The sequence below is a fragment of the Andrena cerasifolii genome, chromosome 8 (assembly GCF_050908995.1).
Source record: "Andrena cerasifolii isolate SP2316 chromosome 8, iyAndCera1_principal, whole genome shotgun sequence".
Lineage (NCBI taxonomy): Eukaryota > Metazoa > Arthropoda > Insecta > Hymenoptera > Andrenidae > Andrena > Andrena cerasifolii.
Genome location: NC_135125.1, coordinates 10,862,713 through 10,883,901, shown reverse-complemented (window position 1 = coordinate 10,883,901; position 21,189 = coordinate 10,862,713). Strand labels below are relative to the sequence as shown.

At 48.1% G+C, this 21,189-nt stretch overlaps 1 protein-coding gene across 3 annotated transcripts in view; it reads left to right on the top strand.

The window, feature by feature from the left end:
* The window catches only part of LOC143371991 (beta-1,4-N-acetylgalactosaminyltransferase bre-4), a 54,825-nt gene that overhangs the window by 3,052 nt on the left and 30,584 nt on the right, over positions 1-21,189 (top strand). The window contains exon 1 of one of the 3 annotated variants that reach the window (XM_076817757.1): positions 11,446-11,685. The exons of 1 other annotated variant lie outside the window; for it this stretch is intronic. The gene's annotated coding sequence lies outside the window, so the exon portion shown is untranslated. Of the gene's footprint in view, positions 1-11,445; positions 12,013-21,189 lie in introns of those variants that run through there. One more of the 3 variants, XM_076817755.1, reaches the window with a different exon arrangement.

The window sequence follows — 21,189 nt, the reverse complement described above, 5'->3', positions numbered from 1 at the left end:
TTTGTTTGACATATATTTTGATTTAATCAATAACTTGGAGGATATTACACAAAATCAACTTCGCGAGCTGCTAAATAATGATTTAAATATTTAAGGGCCTAGGGGCACCCTTTCCCGTTATCCGATCGAGCTGAAACTTTCCACGGATTTTTGTTTAATTATTTGTAACTATTCTGGAGGGTGCCCCGAAGAAAATTTTGAAAAAAGAGTAAATAAGAGCCACCCTAGTGGAGACCAATGAGAAATCATCGTTACCGAGGAACACGCGCGCGAGTAAACTGCTGGAATGGGAAATAAAAGAGGTCAGGTACTGCTTTAATCGAGCCTTTTTTTTTATCTCCGTTGATGTAACCATGGGATGTCTCGGTGATTTCATCATACCCTTTGCGACCTTCGCTCGCAAATCGATAAATCATTTTTATGCTTTCGGGACGGAGGTGCTCGTCCTCGCGGTCTCCGGAGTAATTTAATCGTGGAAGCCGTGCTCGGCGAAGTAACGTCACAGCTTTCCTGCCGAGGAATTCTTAATTATCGTACCGATTCTTCGTCGAGTATGCCCGAGGAGTTCCTTGCTTTTGCAGAATCGTCCGCGGACGATGAAGTCATAACTACGGGAAACCGTGTTCCCCCTAGAGCAGCCCGCGGTTTGCACGAGGCTTCGTTAAAAGGGTGCACTTAATCGCTGCAACGATGTAATTGCAGTGTACTCGGACATATTTTATCCGTGACGTAGTAATTAAGGAATTTCTGTTCTTCGCCTGCGCTCTCGAGGCTGCCCTTAACGTTTTTGCCATCAGGCATTTCCGTTGCATCGCTTGTGAAGTGCACTTTTTTTTTTCTGGCGGCCGACCATAGCTTATCTAGTTTGTAACGTATCGCGTCCCCATCGGAACATTTATACAGCGGAGATTTATCTGGCGTAATGGCCGTCGGATCGTTGAAAGGCAACTGGAGATGCTTTCGGCGGTGAGCAGGTTCCCAGTACGTAGCCCTTATCGTCAAATGCATTACGGTCGATGGACGTTTTCGAGATAAAACGAGAACAGTGTTTCGCGACGGGCGTCGCGTCGTCGGGTAAAGTTTCTCGACACAGCGAACCGTCGATCATCGGGTTACTTACTGCCAGACCTTGCTCCGCGCCTCTGCAAACCTCGCGACAGCGTTTGTAACATAAGAGCCGATACGCGCAGTCCACTTTCCCGTAAATCTTGCTATCGGGGATGCGTCCCGCGCGACGTCGCTACTCTTCTGTCCCGGATTAACCGGATCATCAGTGTTTTCCGCCCCCAAAGCAGGAGTGCTAAACTCAGATGCAATATTCATTGCTACGTGTCTTCCTCAACTTTCCATGCCTCCCGTGCTTCAGCGCCAGCCAAACCTCCCGTAGATTAACTTATCAACTAATTAAATATACAAGTAGGAAAGGGCTGAAGGAGGTAACCGCGCGCGGTACTATCGCTCATCAAGCGAGCTCGCCAGATATTTCGAGGCGGCAACAGGAGATAAGCAAGGAATCGGGCTTTCAGGCCTCGCGACAAAGGGCCTCCATTTCCCCTGCAAAGTACTCGACGACGCGGCGGCGAAATTAGTATAACTCGCGCGATACCCTCGATTCTCCACTGTTTGCGCACGCTCTTCGCACCCGTAGAACGGGGCTTTGACTTTGCCACTGTGCTCCCGCGTGTTATCTGCCGCTTCGCGATTCCCAGTGCATCGGGGATCGAGTTGTAAGGTATTAAAGCATTTTGTCGGGATGTTTAGGTTCAGCACTTCAAGAGTTTTATTAACCCTTAAGTGGTATCTTGGGGTCGCTCATGATCCCAGGCACGCAAAGGTCGCTGCGAAATTTTTGGTTGTCTAAGCTTGTAAACTGTTTTTCTAATTAATTTTATAAGAATAGTTTAACTTTCTAGGTTTCTATTATCTTATACATTACCTAAGAACAAAATATTCATAGAGGTTGATCTAGGGTCGACTTTACAAATTTCTGTGTCCTTTTTTATTTGGGGTCTGCCACGACCCCAGTATACCAGCCACGTTTGCCAAAAACAGTATACCAGTTAAGGGTTAAAGATTGTGTCGTCGCGAGACACGCAGCAGAGTATTGAACACAAATTGCGGGTAACCCGTACGCCTTCAAATAATCGGCGATTGGAATACGTTTGAGTACATGCTTCGAGTACATAAATTGACCCGTACGTCGTAATTTATGATGCCTCGATTCGCAAAAAACAGAAAAGGATTATACGGAAGATTAACGGAATCTCGATTACCATTCGCTTTAGACGAAATAACGCCACTCTCACTATATCTCACAATTGGTAATTTTTTTGTATTATTATTATTATTTTATTTAACGGGAAATCCCTTAATATACAAGATATATACTAAAGTGACCAGATATTTTGTGTTCCAATGCGGGACAAGCAAGCAAGCAAAAAAAAAAGGTTAACAGATGCAGGAGATCTTTCCGTAGTTTATTAAAGCATTTACAATATATTTAAAAATACATACTTGTGATTATAAGATGATACATTGAAACGAAATTAAATATATATATTTTTTTTCACAACAAAAAAAGTAGAGGAAACAGTAACATTTATGCTAATGCGAAAATGTAAAAGGTTACATGTCCAATGCGGGACTCTTTGCGGGACACTTTTCAATGCGGGACAAAGGGCTCAAATGCGGGACTGTCCCGCATAATGCGTCTGGACACGATCTTTGTTATTTTATTTTATATTATATTATTTTATTTTATTTTATTTTATGTTATTATTTTATATATATATATATTTTATAACTTTCTCTCATTTTTTATCTTTCCATGTAATAATGGTAACATTTTTGTATCTCTGTACACTAAAGGGTTTCCCGTTAATAATAATAATAATATATATATAAACCAGAGCCTATACCGTCTAGAACATAAGTATATAAAGAACATAAATATTAATTAAATAATAAATATTAAGTAATAATTCTCGCACGTGGTTTCTCGCTCAACGCTCGAAAGACGAATCTCGAGTGAATGTCGAACGACAAAAGTCGCAAAGACGAATGCTCGCAATACGAGTGCCGAATACACGAATCAACGCCGCGAGTCGAGACACTCTCTCTCTCTCGCCCCGCTTATGTCGAAGCCTCTAGATGGGCGCACCTCGTAACTGATTTCCGCATTAAACACGCCATCTATTATGCAAATCTTACAGAGTATAGCTGGAATTTGGCTGCGTCGAAAGCGCACGAGAGTCGAAACCCGCTGTTTCACTCTCGCTCCAGAAATACACTTGCACGTAGAAAACTTCTCGCTTCGATACTCGTGGCGAACACAATAGACACTTCCGCAGCCAGAGACGTTGCCTCGCGTCGCGTGGAAGCCTATCTTGACCGCCATTTTTTACGAGATTACACGGGGGTACAGTAGGAAGTTTCAGCCTTGACCTCGAGACTTGTACATACGAGCCTCCCTTTTCACGCTTCCCCGAGGGAACGCGGCTCGAGGATTCTTTCCTATTGTAATTCCTCCTTCCCCGAGACTTTCTCGTCCCCGCGTTACGCTTTACCTGTTGCCTCTATTTATAGCGCGTTAATAAATGGCGTTAGCGAGCAGGCGAATCGAGATGCAAACGAGCTGTGACAAGTTGTATGAATAAAATCACAGCTGTCGCTCGACCGCCGAGTTTCCCCGCCGGCTTCCGCGGTAAATTTCTAATGAACGGAAAACACGATATTAAATTACTCGCGTTTTAGGCGAAACTTTCGCCCCCGTTGTTCGCCCGTTCGCTCGCGGAATTTTATGAGATTGAAAGTTGCTCTGTAAACCCTCGTGGGTGTAGCGGACGCACGGTGTTCGCCCGATAGTAATTAGAAGTTTATTACGCTTGCCGCTCGGTAGAGAACCTCTCGTCGGGAGTTATCGCTCTCATATTTCCATTTCAGGCTCGTATATCTTTTTTTTTTAAAATTGTCCTTTACGCTGACCGGTATCGATAAAACGCGCACTCGGAAAACAGAATCTCTGCAAACTCAGTTTGTCCGTGAATTTATTCACCTATCGTTGCTCGCCCCCTGTTTACTTTTCCGTTACACGTTTTAATCGCGCCGCGACTGCATTGCGCCGCCCTGCCAATTAATTCCTACGGACATACCTAGCTACTGTAACGACGTCGTCGACTTCGACGACATCGAGACGAACCGTAACCCGGCCCATGAAAAATTAATGACAATGGATCGCTTGATAACAGGCAACTGCTTTTAGAGAGAGAAAAAAGCGCACGCGTCGCCCACGAGCGGGGTTCCGTGGGGCGATAATTGCGATAAGAAATTCCATCGAGTTGATCGCGCCCCTTTCATATTTCCCGCTCTCTCTCTCTCTCTTTCTCTCTCTCTCTCTCTCTCTCTCTCTCTCGCGATAACGTATTCTCATAACTTTAAGAGACAGTTATTCCTTTCTATTCATCCACTTTATCTATTTTCGTTTACGCTTATCGCATTACCTGCGTGTCCCCTTGTCAACCCTCGTAACAATATTCTCGTACGTGTATTCGCAGTATTCTAGGGAGAGAGTCTGCGTTGGCTATCCAATCGCGTATCGCGTTCGATGGAAAGTGGTCTCGTCTCGGAAGCCGCGTGTAAACAGCGAAGAGTAGGTAAATGGGTATTAAACGTTCCACGATCTCCTTTCGATAGATACCTACGGGGAAGATACACGCGAGCATTGCTGCAAGGAAGAACGAGACCAGGGCACCGATGAGTTATGAAGCTCGTAGCTCGTTTATTATCGCAACGGCGGGGTTAATCACGCTCCGTCTAACGATTTCCTTGTTAAACCCCGCGCCGCTGACGATGCCGGGATTCGTGCTATTTCGCGGCACCATCCGCCGCCGAGCTACCAAGTTATCCCCGTCATCCTGAATTCTGCAAAGCGAATCAGTCGCAGCGGCGGAGCCAGCAAGGCAAAAACGAACAATGAAAATGGCGCGCTCGGTTTACGTGGAACGTTAATATCGCGGAGAGAGCCGCTTAATCGTCCCCATTAACAATTTCCCTTGCCGCAGAATTCTTCGTTTCCATTGTCGTCCACGCGCTCCTGACGTGGTATCAACAATTTCAAAAGCTGAACTTTGCGTCACGGGCGGCGGAAGGTTTCGATTGTTCGATGCTTCCGCCGGTTGCGTAAGCTCCTCGCGGAACGTGCTCGGCAGGAAAAGTACTCGTTTATAGGGTAGGTAACGCTATCGGCTGTTCGGCGTTCGCCGAAGAGATAGATATGCGTTTCGGTGGCTTCATCGTTGGTCAGCGCTGCTGTGATTGCGCCGTTGCTTCTGTAGGCGCGTTAATTGGAAATTTCGTCCAGCTGGTAGGTTCCGCGGCTTTTGGGAAATACGTGCTCCGTTCGAGAAGCCCTCGCCTCCCTAGTATGTTGCCTTAAACGAACGTGCGGCTGATCGATGCGGAATACGTGCCCGGGGTTACGAGCCAACACCCTTCAAAACATTTTCCACCCGTAATTTCGCCGCTGGTTGTAGATTTCTCTCCATCGACGGGTCCGCAGCTTCGGCTGGTCGCAGCAGGCTCGATTAAGCCGGCAGAGTCCACCGGGAAGCTGAGCTAAGCTACACTATGCGATGCCATGTTTTAGCTTAGCTTTTGGTGGAAACGGTTCCGTAAGAATGTATCGAAGCTAATTTTTTTTTAAACGCAGAATAGTATAGCCTCGCGTAGCTTAGCTTCCCGGTGGATTCCCTTACTCGCGGATCGCGGAGCAATCTCGACGGTGGCCGTTTCGCTAACCTTATTACCTATCAGAGTTTTCGCTTCTCTCGACGATGATGATCGCAATCCCCTGTTATTCCCTTGACGTAATTACTCTCGGTCGGATCCAGTGTGCTCACCTACTCAAAATTCGCTACTAGTTTACCATTTAATGGAGCCCCTCGCCTAATTACCTCGCTATCGCGCCCTCAAATTACGCTCGAACCCGATAATTACTCACACGCAAATTACCGTGGCTTTTGAGAAGGATACCCTTTCAACGAGATTATAAATCACCGTACTGTAATCTCGTAGGGAAGAAGCAGCTGTTTTCTGAGGAGAAAATGCCTGTACTAGGTTTCGTTCGATCTGGGCGCTACTTTAATACTTGGCGCCGAAAGCTACAAATAAAACCGCGGGGGGACGCGGTTTTATTTTCACGCGCTAAGGATGCGGATAACGACATTGTTGCGGTCTAAGAGAGCGTCACGGAAGATCCCGAGTTGAGTCCACCGTCGTTGAATACATAATAAAAGGGTTCTGGATTCCGAGGCGAAGGTGGCCGCGCTAAATGCGGAGAAGTCGGTGCCAGGATGCTTCGGGGCATTTCTAGGGATTGCCAGCGGCAGTGTGCGTGCAGGCTCGCGCGGCATAATCTTAAGAGAGATACCGACCGTGCAATTTCCAGAATCCTTGATAACCACGTATTCCAGGGATCTGGTATCTGTCTTCGTTGCATGTAAATTGCGTTCCCGTACGCCGAAGAATAAGACAGATGTTCGATATTGGTTACAAGGAAAGTTCGACGCGTATAAATCGCGGAGCAGAAGGTACACGGGGAAGCAATTTCAAGAGTCGCGTCGTAACCATTTATCATAAATAAGCGCATCGACTGCTAGCCGAGCGGGTCGCAATAGCCGCGATTGAATTCTCATTCGGTTATTTCCAAGTTCTGCGCGACCACCGGAGTTCAGAGGGAATAATTATTGCACTGTTCGATGCAAGAAGGGCCTCAGTGCCAAAGAGTCAGTTTCAAGAAAAGTATCTGTACTTAAATATTAAGAAGTTAGATATTTTTCATACATTGTGAAGCTGATTCAGTTAGTAAAAAGCATTTGGACGCTTTTTAAAATCGCATAACTTTGTTAGAATTGGTCCAAACGACATGAGTTTTTTTTTAAAGCTAGAAGGATTAGTTTGCTAAGTGACGTGTTTCGTTGTTTTGGAAAATTGCATTTGTTCGGAATAGCAAAAAAAAAATAATATAGGTCGTTTTTTGAACTCTTTTTTGTGAGCATGTAATGGAAATTCAAAAAACCCGTTTGTAGATTGAAGTAAGTTACATGCATGTTTAAAATTTCATCAAAATCGGTTAACGTTGCTCTGAGATATAAACGCTTTCCCGCGAAATTCCCGAAATCAGCGATTTTCGACCTTATTCTGCGATCTTTAAGGGTTTATAGCTCAGAGCAACGTAAACCGATTTTGATGAAATTTTAGGCATGTGTGTAACTTACTTCAGTCTACAAACAAATGCATTTTTTTTTCAAAACAACGAAACACGTCACTTAGCAAACTAATCCTTTTAGCTTCTAAAAAAAAAACTCATGTCGTTTGGACCGATTCTAACAAAGTTATGCGATTTTAAAAAGCGTCCAAATACTTTTTTTACTAACTGTATATCTCCTTTGTATGTGGTTGCATTATTAAAATCTCAATTATGTAATAAATTAATCAGCGAAATTAATTTTAATTATAAGTCCTCTCAGACCCTTCTTGCATAAAACGGAGAGATATAGAAAAACTATTTTTTTAACATGATTTTTTAATATTTATTTCAAATTTGCATAATGTTTGAAAAAAGTATTCTATACTTTTACACCGACTCACAAAATTTACCGCAGCTCTGTCAATTTTACAGATACGGCGAAGAGATTTAGAGCGCATATGTAGAAAAGAATGAGGAATCTAATTATGCGTTTTATGCAAAAAGGGCCTGAGTGTCCTAGGGCCGTTCTTGCATCCAACAGTACAATTACGAACGGGGGGGAGGGGTTTCTTTGCATTAATGGCTCTGTTAGAGTGAACCGGTGCAGTGCAAGGTAAATTATCAAGCCAAGTTGTTACCGGTGCTTGTGAAGTCAGTCGATCGTTGATCCTGCAGCTTATTCCTGGTAGGTTCGCAATTGCGGTAAATGGTCAGCATCCCTGCCGCAGCTATAGTCGTTGATTTTAGGTTTAGAATAGCAGTAGATACACTCGGCGCGAGTGGCGCTATTTTCGCTGCTAAATACGCCACAAGCGCTCCCGAAACGTGTACCTAATACGCGCAGCAGTGTATTCACGCGATACAGCGTTCCAATTCAATCCCGGCTGTTACTCCTCCGAAACACCGTGTCTCGAGAACGTAATTACTCCTCTGTACACATAAACCATTACGCAGGAATTGAACATCGCCGCGTTATTACCAACGGAGATTTCTTACGCTGTTTCCAAACGTCCCAGCGATCGGACGTGCCCTTCTAAAAGCAAAATCTGCAGATCGATTTGAAAAAGTGGCAACTCGTGTAGTCGTTACGTGACGATTAACGGTTCGCCGAAGCCATTAACGAAAGCGTCCGAAGTAATATAATTAATCCTGAAAGCGTTATTATCGGAGCAAATAACATTTCCCTGGCCTTGGTTGACCCCCCGATACAGGCGGACAGCGCGTAATAAATTAAGAAATGCGCTTGCTCGTCTCCTTGCGTGGCGATTTCAGTGTCTTTGAAAGAAGAAGGAGAGGAGGGGTGGAATAATTAAGAGGCTACTTCTGATACGTACATGAACAAGACAAGAAAGAACGTACCTGAAGCGATCGTTTGAAAACAGAGCCGCAGAATGAGACGTCGCGTTTTATTTCGGTACGACCTCCGAGGCGGAATATGCCGCAGAGATATTGCGAACCACGTCACAGGTTTTTCGAATTCGCACGCGGGGTGGGTTAAGGAGGCAGTTTCGAGAGCAGAGCGCGCATAGAAGGGGGCAAACGGAGTATAAGGCGTTCGGGAGGAAACAGAAGTCGATGGTGAATCGGTCCTCTTTCCCCGTTCCCCAGCGGGAAATCATTCCTGCCTGAGAGGAACGCGCGCCGGTCCGTAGCAGGAATAAAGAGATTATTTCAATTCCGTTCTTATCCGACGATCTGAAAGAAGACTGGGGGTGTAAATTGGCCAGTCTCCAAGATACCTCGTCAGCGCTCGGGAGCTTAAGGGAGGGAAAAAGGTGTAGGAGCCAAGTCGAGTGGGAATATATATTTTCCTTATCAGTTTTTGCACGGAAACCTGGCGAACGTCGGCCTGGCCTCTGCGCGCATTTCCCGCGGCCAGCCGTAGGTCGACGGCCAAATTTAAAGCCCGTATTACACGGATCAGCGAGACGTTTCACGCGAGGGAATCGAACGATCCCCGCGTGTCCCTACTCCCTGCACCGGGGCGACGAGCTCGATGGGGCGAAAAAGGAAGCGAAATGAAACGAAGTCTCTGGTGGTCGGTGTCGAGAGAATGGGAGTGTCCAAGGGAATCGTCGCTGAAAGGGAATACCTACGTACCTACGAAATTATTCGCGGCCACGGGGAGAACGGTGCCGGAGCTCGAGATATACATTTCGACTGTGACGGCTGGATGTCGCGTTAGGGTAATATAGTTTGCTCGTTAAACATCGCGCAGCTTTCAGGGTGTTCACGGTAACGGAATATTCTATGGAACCGCTTAAGTTCGTTTCGGAATGATCGGGAGAACGAGGACACGGTACGTTAACCAATTACGTTCAGTGTGTGTCTAGCGGCCATTAGAGAAGTTGCGGCGATGAAAACTCCCGTAAGCTTAAACGCGAACGGAAGCAGGGTTCCGATGGTAGCAACGGTAGCAGGCCGCGGCCGCAGTCGGTCGGTCGGTTCGTCCAAAGCGGCGGATGCCATACAACCATGCATATTCCATTGTCTCTGAGGAAGATGTGCGAGGGAGGCCCGTGCCCTTCGATGCGTCTCACGCCCCGCGGCAACGAGCCTCTCTTCTGCCTTCCCTTTTTTTTACGCTTAACACCCTGGTCATGCATAATACAAACGTGCGCGCGCTGCGCCCGAGGAACGCGCACCGGACACGAAGCTAGCGTAGGGTAGCCTATGCGCGTTGACATTACCGTGAGAACACAGGCTGGATGCAAGCTGCCAAGCTTCGTGCGAAACCTAGGTCTCGCAGAGAGATAAACACGAGCATTTAACCACGTTAATTAGTCCAGAAATAATATAATTGCCTGGAGGAAAGATCAGATTCCCCTGGATACGCGAACGCGCCGCGGCTCTGGGAAAGATTCGGACGGAGCCGCGGCCGATTCCACTTCCTTGTGAGAGACCTATCTCAGATTTATATAGGTTCGTTAGGGGAGCCGCGGGAAACGGGTGATCGCACAGAAGACTAATCAGGTACACGGTGGTTCTTGTACCGTTGCGCGAGCCTTCTCGCCTCCCTCGTCCCTCCTTTATTCGCACGAAAATATGGATACAGAATTAGGAGATTCTGTGCTATAAATACTCTTGATCGTAGTCGCAGATGCGAGCAGTTAATGCAACGCCCTCGTGCACCGCGCGGCCCGTATGTTCGGCGTTATGTATCATAGTTTGTGGTTGGTCGCGCGTCGACGAGTTTGGCAGTTTGTGTTTACATGCAACGATCTAGCTTCCGACCGGTGTGGTACGTATCGTTTTACGCCGCGTTTTGCCTGCTTACGACATGTTCGGGGGACGTTGTGCACTGGCGAATAGTTACGTAACGCACCGATTTAGTTGGATTATTTTCGTTGGCCGTTGATAATGCATCGCGCACGAAGGTGACTCGTCGCCGGATTCGTAGAAGAAAAGCGCGTAGGTGTCTAGGAGTCTAGGGGAAGCAGGCGGGTCGACCTTGATGAGTTCCGTTGAGCCCCGGATACGGTAGGACGGTGTTCGTCAAAGCTTGCCTTTCGGGGCGAGCTAATACTTTTATTCGATTCCCCGTCTCATTTGAATATCGTACAGGAAATGCAGTGAAATTCACCAGACCGAATATATCGCGTGTCTCGGTATCGTGCGTTCGCAGGGCTTTCAATTTGGTCACTCCGACCAAAAACGTCGGTGGCCTGCAGCCTGCACCCGCTCGCGTATCGCCTCGGTGCTCGCCGTTCCTCTCTCTCTCTCTCCCTGCCCTGTTCTTTCACGCGATAGAAGGGTTATCATCGGCGACGCGGCGACAAGGCGACGCGGCGACAGTTCGCCTCAATTTCGAGGCAATTAAGATTAGATCACTTGGAATAATCGATGCCTCCGTGCGTAGCGTCGCGTTGAATCCCATTATCCGTCACCTTGGTCCGTTTGCCCGCGATTGGATTCCTTCGGTGCGTCTGGATCGTGGAATTGAAAAACCGTATCTGCGGCTCGCGAGGGTCGACGATGACCAATGTAGAGAGACGGTGCTCGCGGCCCGGCCAATCACGTCCGCCGTCATTGAATCGCGCGCGAGCGAGCGAGTGAGCGCTTGGAGTCGACGTCGGTCGACGCGACGTTGGCGTCGACTCACGGCCGGTCACCTCGCCAGTCTTCGCCGAGACGCCGCGCGCGCTTCGTGTTTGCGTCTTGCCTCGCTTCGACGTTCGGTTTCTCGTTTATTTTCGAAGGGAGAGCTTGCTGTACGTACGCGACAGAGCGAAGTGTTGTCATCAACAGTGGACAGATTTGATCGAACGATTCAGGGGACTGATAAATCGACTGACACTCGAGTAGCGCGCGGAGGGTAGATCGTGAGGATCGCAACGTGCATCGGTGCGCGGTGAATGTCGAGTGAATGGTGACGCGAGACCGCGGAGGGCAGGGGAGGTGTGCCAGACTTGCACGCGAAAACCGGTTGCATTGAGAAGGTCAGTTAGATGAGTGGATCGGTGTCAGGAAACGGTGGTTCGGTCGGTGGGAAGGGCTGGTCCTGTTTGTCGGTCGCCCTTTTCGAGATAAGCAAGGGACACTCTTGTGGCTCGCGAGAGGCAACGTTTCTGGCGTGAACGGGACGAATCCCGTTCGGAGCGTCAAAGGCCAAGGTTGCTGGTGTTTAGCGCGGGCTTTAGTCGAGCGACGAAGAAAGAGAGAGAAAGGAGAGGAGTAACGAGTATCTAGCACGTGGGCGAGCACGGAAGACCGAGCGACCTCACCGCCAACTCGTTGACAGAAAGAGCACAGGGAAAGTGGGAAAGGTAAGCGTTACGTAACACCGTGCACGGGGTGAGCGGGCTGCCGACTCAAGGGGAGCTGGCATTAGCTCCGCGCCTACCGGTTTTTCTCTCGACGAAGAAAAAACAGTCGCGTGGAACGTTCCGCTCCGCCGCTACCCTCGATTCTAAACTGTCAGCTTGCCGCGTATCAACCGTGTACCTGCAGTTTCTCTAAAGCCTCGGCTCCGTGGCGCGATAACTCGCAGTTGTTCCGCCCCAATCGCTTCGTTCCACTATGCCAGGCGGCGTCGCATTTGCTTCGAAAGTCGAACTTTTGTCGTCGATTGTATACGCTGTGTACAATCGTTGCACAACATTCTTGTCCACTTGTAACGCGGCTACGTTCCACTACCTTCGACTTTACAACGACTCTACTTCTTAGGCATAGACATCCCGGGGTATCTGTAGGTTAAACGCTGCTTACGAATATGATTTCCTTTCCTTCTACGCTCTTTGTAAACACGCTCGATCAACAGCGGCGAGGCAGGATTTCGGCGCGACACGTTAATCTTGTCGCGTTTCCAGTGGCGGATTCAAGAAAGAAAGGCCCAGGTGGCAAACACTCTGGCCTCTGGGACGCTACTATTCGTAACAGAATTAGAAATTAATTTACGCGCGTGTGGTATGAAAATTATGGGAAACAGAATATAGTGATTGGATAAAATCATAATCTTGTGGGAAGATGGGGCCCAGGCTGCTCGTCGGTAAAACATAAATTCAGTCTGAAAATATTTGCGGCTCAGGATCTTATCACTCGCGGCCTATTAGAATAACTCGACACTGCATAATACGTATCTTAACGTTTTCATTGACTCTTCTCGGATCGACGGGGGTGGCAGCAGGTCCGAGTGTCATAAATCGCGACGCCCCCAAGAAATGTCAGAATGCGACAACAGTGGCGAACGTGTGCGCGCGATACCGGTAGGTATTTGTACGCGACGCGATAATATGTCGCGATAGATAGAGCTTATGTTTGAATTGTTTTTTATCGCCGCGGTATACTCTCGACAAGCGTCTGCGGTGGATACATTGACCGACGTTCGTTAACCATTTGTCACAGCGCGATATCGGTCGAAACGTACGAGGCCTGTTCGCCACGCCAAACGCGGATGCTCCGCTGCAATATCGTATCGCAGAACGTTGCTTTTACTACGCGTGCACGAAACCATCGGGGATCTCCGCCGTTGCACCGCGTCGCGTCGTTCAGCTGACCGAAAACCCAAACAATTCTGTCCGACGCTTGTCGTAATCTTTCGTTGCAATTTTATCCGAGTCAACGGCCCGCGATCGCATCGCTGGCGCTTAATTGCGGTCTCGAGAACCGTGTTCAATCACCGCGGAGGCGAAATTTGCCCGTTGCGTTGGTTTGCTGACTTGTTCAGGTGCGAACAGATTGTCCACGTGTGCTTAAACTCTTTTATGTAGACGACCAGGTTTCGCGCGTCTATTGAAATTGCGCAACTCGAATTAGACTCGCCTCGGCGCTTCCACGGGACACGTCACATCGTTCCGTTTCGAAATTCATTAGAATCGCAGATCAAACTAAATTTAACTGCTCAGGCGACGCTCTTTCCGTGTTTGTTCAAGTACCGCGTCTACCGCGGTTAAATAAACCCCGCCTCGGTAGGTGCTGAGCCGAGAATTGTTACACAATCAAGTTAATTATCATTCCCGTAAGTCCCCAAGTCACCGGAGTGTGCAGAAGCGCTGAAGAATTGGTGGCGATACCTGTTCAAATAAAAAGCGACGTACATTGGCAGCTCGGCGTAATCGTCGCGAGGAATGATCGATAAGCGTCAGTTTAAGGGAAAGGAAATCCTATTTAACGTTTTGCGTAATTGCCTTAGGTTGCATTATGCTGCATTACCTAAGATCGTAGCACGTGACCGATCGGTTCTCTCGCTGGACAAGCTCCCTCGTGCATTCGCAACTCCGAGGATACTTGAACAGATACCACCGCGCGTTCGGCCCACTCGCGTAGAATATGCATGCACCTATTATTTCGATTTCCATTCACCTGACATTGATCGAGCAACTCGACGCGACTAAAAGGAAGAAAAGATAGGCAGCTTTAGGGGTTGGGAATTAATCCACCGCGCTGCGAAGCCTTTGCTGGTCTCGCTGTTCACCTCTTTGCCTTGTCTTTCATCAACTATCGGTCGGTTTTCTTCTCGTCGAGTCGGTCGGCTGATTTTTATTTCAACTTCGAATTAGATCAGTCATTCCCCCTTGTTTCTGTTAGCAAATTGCTCTTACCCGCTCGTCGAATAAATAAATACGTTTCGTTTCACGTAAACGCGGCTGTCGAAGGCTTGCAAGTCGCTTGCTCCGTTGCAGCGAAACGTCTCGTATCAGGACGTTCGAATCGCGCCGTAAATCCTGCCTGAATAAAACAATTCGTTGCCTTACAGATGTACCGTATTATTCAGTCTCCGTAGGACGGACGATTTCTCATCCGGATTTCCGTACGCGCGTGGATCACGACAGAAATATTTCTCTCCTTCGCCGGGAATGGATTTCTATCGAAACGATTCCCGATAGCGGGCCGATACTTTGTTCGCTGTATTGTCCGGCGAAGAAGGGGGCGAGCGTATACCCGATTGGTTTAAAGGTCGATCGATTTTCAGCTTGGACCTGCTCCAAACTCGGGGCACCGTGAAATCGCTTTTACCGCCGTACGTAAAATGCGCTAGACTACTAGACACTGGCATTTTATAAACTAGATTTAGCCATTTAACCTGCTTCGAGGAGAAAGCAAACGGGAATTCGATTTCGCGTCTAGCGAAAATAATTCCCGCGGAAAATCGCCGGACCCGAACGGCGACGTCCCAAAGGACACAACGGGAATCTGGGAATTTTTATTAGCTTCTGTATTCCGTATACATTCGTGGCACAGGTACGTGTTCTATCGACGTTCACCGAATCTCATCGCGATAGCGGCGAACAAACAACTCGAGCTTTTGATAAACGCATTTCATAGAGCTCGTCGCGTTTCACGGATAAAACTTGGACCGCGAACTGTCGCGGCTTAGCGGAATTGATCGTTTGCCTGTTCCGCGATAAATTTAAGACCGGTGTAACTCCGTAACTTTATTACAGTTCTCAGCGCCGTCCCTGCGCGGCACTTTTCTCGCTGCGGGGCATCGCAAAGCGCTGGAAATTTCAGGTAGAGCACAGTACGCACCGCGTAACCTCCGCGTTGGAAATGAAATTTATTGCTACTTTTCGCCACGAGAGCGCCGAGGTGCTGCATTTCGATGGCGAACGGTGTTCGACGACCCCCCGCGTGTCCTGGGTGCTTCGCCATCGGGGCTGTCAAACCGCGATAGTGTCTAATTAACAAGAGACCGATGCGTGACTGGGGAACGATCCACCGAGCTGAAAGCTATGTTATTTGCGTAATTCGCTCGTATGTTTCTGCGGGATGCAGGCTGGTGCGTTTGTTATTGCTAGCAGTGTTTCCTACCGCTGCTACTTTATCCTTATTTTTATCTGAGTCGCTGGCATGCGTACTTCACCTCTGGCATTATCCAGTTCATATCCGGTACATTATGCCGCATATCCTGCGGCCCGCGGTTTCGTATAACAGCTAGAGCGGCGGCTCAATATCAGTGCATAAAAGCTTCTTCCTCTCACCTCTTTGGCCCCCCCTTGCACGACCATGCACGTCCGTCCACCAAGGGGCAAGCAATTACACAGATTCAAAGCTGAGTCATGAATTATAAACGGTCGCGTTGCTAATTGTTCCTCCGAGCCCTAATACGCGACCAGTCCGTTTCGCTCTGCTTTTAATCTTTTCCATCAAGGTGAGCCGAGGCGCAGAGGAACGCACGGGACAAAGTCAGCTAAAGAATGGAATTGAAGTGGAAGACGCGAGGGTAGTAATAACTTACGCGTCTTAATAAAACTCAATACAGAATATCGTTTATTTAAGGGGTCATGCTCAGTCAGGAGGCCGAAAAAAAGGGTGGACTTTGGAAATTTTTTACTCAAAAGCTATAACACATTTCTCAAAAAATCTTTTTTCCTTTTAAGGATTGCATCTAGTACCGTGCATCGTAAATTTTTTATTTAAAAATATTTATTAGTAACTAAGTTATTGTCCATCACTCGAAGGTTATCTAAAAAAAAGGCTTTTGCGGTGACCACTGCTGCTCGAAAGTCGATCATCTAAAATAAGAAATTCAAAAGAATTTACTTATTATATTATATTATCTAGTATTTGAACGAAGGATTTTTCGAAATATTGATTTGGGAAAAAATGGCTGATGTTTAAAGTAAAAGTTTGAATTTTTATCATAAATCGTGCCTGATTTTCGTCGATTAAAAGAAAACTAAGCGTGGGATAAAAAAATCCTTCGTTCAAATACTAGATAATATAATATAATATGCAAATTCTTTTGAATTTTTTATTTTAGATGATCGACTTTCGAGCAGCAGTGGTCACCGCGGAAGCCTTTTTAAGAGAACCTTCGATTGATGGACAATAACTCAGTTATTGATAAATATTTTTAAATAAAAAAAATACGATGCACGGTACTAGACGCAACCCTTAAAAGGAAAAAAGATTTTTTGAGAAATGTGTTATAGCTTTTAAGTAAAAAATTTCCAAAGACCACCCTTTTTTCGGCCTCCTGACTGAGCATGACCCCTCAAGGATGTAACGCCGAAAATTTCTTCAGAGTAAAAAATATTGAGCGGTCAATCCGAGGGATACGCGTACCGCGTGCAAAAATAAGGAAAAACCGCGAGTCCCGAGACAGGGAAGGTTTCGTCGCCTGGCAAAGTGCAAAGGCCGCGCAACCTTCGGTTGAACTATATTACCCTACCTGATCTTCTGCTTCGCTCGAAGTCCAGCGCTACGCACGCTACAGAATCAGCTCGACTATTCGAGATTGCAGCTTTTTTACCTCGACTGGCCAGGTCGTTAATATTTCCGGCGATACCTCCTCTAACTTCGATTCACCTTGTCCATTTCGATCGCTTTGCCACGCTTTCAGAAGCTTCCACCCGGTGTTGCTTCATCGACGATTTATTTGGTCGATGAATTTCGAAGGTGAACGTTAGCGGCAGTGTTTCTTTAGCTTTCGACTTGTTTCGCATGGTTACGAGCAATTTGCGATAATGTCGCAGACTCTGCCTCGGCGTAATTCAAATTTCTTGCGCGATTGCTGTCGCGTCACGCTCGATGAATACGCAGCGGAAAAGTGTTCTCCAGTTCACACGATCCGGCTCCCGGCCGAAACGTGCGCGCTCCCTTTATTGCTCGATTCGCATTTCTTTCCACAGTATACGCTTCCCCCGAGAAGGCTTTTTCTTATTGGTAAGAAAGGATGTTACGCGACAGGATGACGAACGTAAGCTCGAAGAATGCGCCTGCTCGGGTCGTCGGACGATGATTAGCTACAGTGTCCTTCCTCCGTGGTTGTCGGTGCAGCTAGCACACACTGGGCTATAATTCATAAATAATTTATGCCGCAAGTTAGGGAGTCACGCGATCTCGATCCGAGTCATCCGTTTCTTACGGGTGGTGGCCTGCTAGGTCTTTCACGAGCTCCTCGAACAAGACAGACCCATCGACGCGACGCCGGTGGGACAAAATTCATAGCCGCGCCCGATCAAAAAGATACCGGGGAACAGCGGACCTTCCGCGGAATAAATATCATTTCATACGAATGTCGCTCGTTCGCTATGTACATGGCTAAAGAGCTGAGCCCGGCAAAGCGGTAAGTCGCGATAAAAGCGCTGACATAAATTCAGCGATCCGCGGGGCCGAGTTAATTAAATGCGACTGTATTCGCTGCGTCCAGCTAATACAGACGATAACAATAAAGTGTGAAGGAAATGGAATTTGACCGAGCGATCAATTACCGCCTATCTCGATCGTTCTCGAGCATAGCGGAATTCGCGAGATTACGTATTGCGTGTACCGTGGAGCTATAATCACGTTCGACGAGCACTTTGCCAGTAGAAGAAACAACGGATTGGTTTACGCTGGGCGAGAGTCTGGCGTTGTGCCCACTGACGGGAAGAAAGTCGGTAGTCTGATCGCTAGTAGACTCGGGGGGGGGGGGGGAAAAATGAAATAAATAAGCTGGCTTGGAGTGGGCCGGAGCAGTTTGTCTCAGCTTCAGAGGACATATCCTCGGGCGAGATTATCGAGAGTTGTGCTTCTGCTTGCCGTTGAAAGGTGCTCGGTGTTGCACCGCGCGAGGATGCTAGCGTGATGTACACCGCGATGCTGGGACCGCCCCCGAGGTTATTCCGCGGTACGGCCCTGAGAAACAAATTGCACGTCCGACCTAGCTCCGTGCCACGATCCCGTACGCAAGTTAATCCAATCCGCGGTAACTTTATTCCCCAGAGAAGTCTCGCGACCTCTTCGAACTAATTGCGAGCTGCTGACCCTGGCGAGTCGCGAGCCAGTCGAGTCAGGGGCCATACCGACCACTGTCAGTCGTCCGCTTCTTCTATTAATTCTTAATTATTCCCTTCCTCGGCTCGTCGATGCTCGTGCAAATCCTTGCGCGCGTCTCCCTCTGCCTCCTAGACCTTTCTTCTTCCACTCTATAGCACACGGACAGTTCGTGCAGCAGAACTGTAGCCGTTGCAAAATTTATTTCACCTTCGAGGAGAAATCCCGTTTCAATCAACGACAAGAACGGTGTTGCTTTATCGTCCCGCTGCGGTTTCCCCGTTTCCGCTTTGTTACGGTTGGCCAGCCCACTCGATAGAAGCGCGCCCAAGATTAGCACCGCAATAGCAAGCGGGTTTGTGCAACTTGAAATAAAAAGCTATTAAGCGATGCGACTGCATAAAGCCGGCGGAAAAATTGCGTAGAATTTGTAAACGGCCACGGGCACCGTAACTTGCGCTTTCTTTTTTCGCCAGCGCGGCGGAATTGCTGGAAATTTATCGGTCTATACAGCCCCAGCGGTACGGTCCCTAACGAGCTCATATTTATTCGACGATGTTAAAAGCGCTCGCGCTGGAACCAGTCTCGCAACAACGCTTTTCTCTACTTTTATTTCGTCGGGTTAAATTTTAAAGCCGTCCGCGTCGCGTCGCTTTTGAACAGTGTCCTGCGATGTGTCCGCGAAGGTCCGCTTGATACGTCTGCTTGGACGAAGCACGCCCCTCGAGAATATATCTTATCGGACTGGACAAGCCATCGAGTTCCATTTAAGAAGCTGTAAAATCGTACGGCGTTGATTAATCGCCACGCTAATTATAACACCGAGTGTACCGCGAATTGGGCGTTGCTGATAAAATCTGATGCCGTTTCGGCGCCTACTTTTACGCCCATCTGATGCGCTCGTGTGAGTCACGAGGCAGATGACCGTTCGCTATCCGCTCGAACCTGCAAGCGGAACGGCAGCAAGAGGAGCTTGCGGATAATTCGGGGAAAATCGCGCGCGCGAAAAACAGCCGCGGGTAGATTCGGCTATTAGACCGAAGGGATTTGTGGGAACAGCGAAGAAGGAGGAGGGGTTAATATTCCGGCTGGAGTGCATGCCTTTCACGCTGGATTACACCCTAAATCGGTGCCGTCCGCATGAGCGGAAATAATGTATTGTTCAAGCTGTGTGCAGAGCGCTCCGAGCGAGACAGCGTTCGTTCGCCGCTCATTTGCGATGTTTGCTCGCAATTAGAGAAATCTTGGCGGCAGCTAATTGCGCCCTGAACCATCTGTACCACCTGACCTAACTTTCGGGTAACTTCGGTAAAATACCTTATTATATCTGGCGCAGTTGCTGAGCCAGGCACTTGCTCACGCCCGTCACCATTTCGGCGGATCGATTCTTGGCAAAAGTTCATCGAACAAGGAACAAGTGGAATTTATTAATAGGAACCTCGCATTGGAACAAGGATCCAGCACAGTACTATTCGAACTTCTCCGCTGCATCGGGCCCGGGCTTTCAAATATAAATCCTCCTCCTCGGTGTTTCAGTGTACACTGTAGATATCCGCGCGGTGCAAACGCGGCGAAGTTTGCAGCACAAGCATCAACATTTCAGCAACACCCGTTTCTATGGGAAGTAGTTCCGTTATCGCGGCTTGTTCCTAGGTGTTTGAGTTCTAAGCGCAAGATACGCACAAGTTGTTTTCATCCGAGTTATTTAACCGCGGGCGATTTATTAATAGCATCTTTCGGTGAGATCATAGGGTTTTCAGAGGTACCTCAGACTTTCCTAGAATTGTCCGCGTCAGCTCGATAGTTTTGCACAAGCCGCCATGCACAGATCAAAGCGTGAGTTCCATGGACTTATAAAGTTACATGACGAGCATCGTCGAACGCGCTGCGCGCCGTAGAGCCACAGGGCGATGGAACGCGAACGGTGCTGGGAGCATTCGCAAGCCACTGAAAGGTATACGTATTCTGAAAGGAGCCCATCGACTAGAAGTTCACTGATTTATCGAGCGTGGCATTCGAGCTTCCGAGGGCTGGTTTAACTAAATATGGAAAGAGTATGAATGGAGGTAGGGTGTTTAACGCGAGCACGCGGAGGGGAAGCACGAGGAATCCCAATTACTCGAAAGAATGGAACGAGACAAGGTCTTTTCAGCGGGCTTTCCTCTTCAGCTCTGTCATTTTTCGACCTCGAACGAACCGAGATTCGTGCGTCGGGGCTCGCAGGAAAAGGCAGCTCGAAGAAAGGTTTGCGGCTGGCTGGGGACTCGGAGGGAAGCTGAATCTGCTAAGGGAGAGAGCGTCGTGCATTTTAATTCGAGGCTCTTCAACCCCTCCCCCGCGTTCCCTCGTTACCACTCTCGGTCTCCTTTCGCCCTTCGTTCTATATCCTCTTTAGGTTTGCTGCCCTTCGGGGAAAGTTTACAAAACGAGTGCCGGCGAGCCCCTCGAGCAGTCTCTCTCTCTCCCCGCTGCCACTGTCTGCAGTTTTCCCCATGCAACCAGACGCACCTACCTTTTCCTACCCTTTCATTCTTATCCCCGGCTCCTTTCCCGTTTTTCCACCTTTTATCTCAACATTTATGCAACTCCTGTTTCTCGTAATTCCTCGGCTATCAGACCATTCTCCGCGACTCACCACGCAAGCTCCCCTTAATTTGCGCGCCGCGCTAAGCCTCTTCGCTCTTTGCTATCGCGTTCCCTTTAGTCGCGGCATTCCCTCTGCAGATCTCGCGCTTTACCAATCG